This window comes from Propithecus coquereli, unplaced genomic scaffold (assembly GCF_000956105.1).
Source record: "Propithecus coquereli isolate 6110/MARCELLA unplaced genomic scaffold, Pcoq_1.0 Scaffold463, whole genome shotgun sequence".
Taxonomy (NCBI): Eukaryota; Metazoa; Chordata; class Mammalia; order Primates; family Indriidae; genus Propithecus; species Propithecus coquereli.
Window position 1 is genome coordinate 578,459 of NW_012150430.1, and position 2,076 is coordinate 580,534.

Here is a 2,076-nt window from a genome sequence, read left to right on the forward strand (position 1 = left end):
CTCTGTATATTCATACTAGAAAGGGAAATATCGAGGTTGCGAATGGTGGCCACCTTGTATAATTGCCTTTGGGTGGTGTGTTGGAGAAGAGGATGTTTCTCAGTTCATGCAAACACGGAATGTCCGGGATGGTTGGGATTTGTGAGATTTGCCAGCACAACCTTTGCATCTGAAGAGTGAAGAAGCAGAGCGGAAGCGAGTGAGCAGCAGCTCAGGAAAATGATCTAGACCTCTGCGCCGGTGAAGACGTTCAGCTGCAGGCCCCTCCTGTCAGTGCGTCCCCCACCATGCCCTGCTCCCTTCTCCCCTGTCATTTCCTGTTCATCCAAACAGCCAGCCTGCAGTAGGGGCTTTTTATCTATTTTGTTCCAGCATCAACCACTGCTGTGCTTAATTTGTATATTTTTTAATGGGGAAAGAAAAAAAAATACCTCCAAATTGGAAGTTTAAAAACCTTCCCATTTGGCTTTTCTTAATTAAATGTATAATTCATGAGCCACTTAGGTTGAAACCATTGAATCTTTAAATATTTTCCCCACCATCTATGACATTTATCGGTTATTAATGGTTGTGATGATTTTCCCTGTGATGATTCAGCGGTAGCATTAGAGCTGAATGATAATCGGCCCATCCTGAAGCATTTTCTGTAGTTTCACAATGACACCATCCTCTACAATTTTATTATTATTAGAAATGGCAGATCTGCAGTAAGCAATTGAAGGCTCTATCTGCTGCTCTCTCAAGCATACAACAAATCCTATTTTCTGCAGAACATGATTATGTTTTGACATCTTTTACAGCCTTATATCTTGTACAGTAATATTTAAAATACAAACAAAAAAGATATGTGCAATTATACCCATTATATGGGATGTAATTTTTATTAGAGAGGAAATATTGCATGTGAATGAGAAAAATAATGGTAAAAATTGACAATGAGAACTTCTATTGGCTCTGTACAACAGATCTCAAAATAGGTAGCATGTTTATTGAGGTAGAAAATAAATGAGTAAAGAATTTGAAACATAGTGTTCAGATTTAGTGGATAAATCCTCCCATTGGAATATTCCAGAATGCATGTACTTTACTGTAACCCTTGTGTAGTGTTCCAGGGTTAAATGTGACTGGTTCTAGGGCTGTAGATCATGGTTATACTAGCTCAGTGGCAAAGACCTAATCCAAGAAAAATAATTCCTTTTCTAGGTTGAAGTCATTGATATTAGTGCAGAGCAAGTTTATGATGCAACACAGAAAACTTCCTGATACCTTTACAATCTACTCCTATATGAGTTCCCATTTGTTTCATAATTACTGTCTGACTACATAGATTTTATTAGATCCCTTTTGATTTACACACCTCTTGCTTGAAATCATGGAGACAGCAGTCTTTATGGCCTGCAAATGACCACTAAGTAAAATCCCCCTGAGCTCCTAGTATTGTTAAGTTCCAAAGAACTCTGGGACTGATTGTGCACTGGCAATCCTACCTGGGGAAGGAATGAAAACACAGTGAACTTCTGAATGAATTGCTGGGAAACCTCCGATTCTAAGGAAGCCTGAACAAGTCAGAATATACAAAGACTAGGCTTCCCTTTTTCTTCCCAATTCCCATCCTCTATAGGTGAGCTTGATATAGTGAATGTATTGGGTTGTAGCAGTAAATGAGGTGGATTGTAGCAGTGGTTCTCAACAAAGGATACTTTTGCCCTCTAGAAGATATTTGACAATGTCTAGAGACATTTTTTCCTCACAACTAGGGGAAGAGGTGTTACTGGCATCTAATGAGTAAAGGCTGGAGAGATTGATAAACACCTTAACTATGCACAGGACAGTCCCTCACAACAAAGAATGGCCCCTGCACCTTGTCCCCACCACAAATTGTACCAGTGTGGAAAAACCTTGGCTTTTACAAATGGTAACAGACCGTAACAAGAGTTCTGTTTGTTGGCCTGGAAAGCCAGTAAAACAGGCTTACTAGAAGTGAATGGTGTCCGAAAGTGGAGAGAGAGAATGTGGGGCATGGAACCTAAGGAAATAAACTCTCTAGAGCGCGGACTTTTGCCAGCTGTGAAGAGT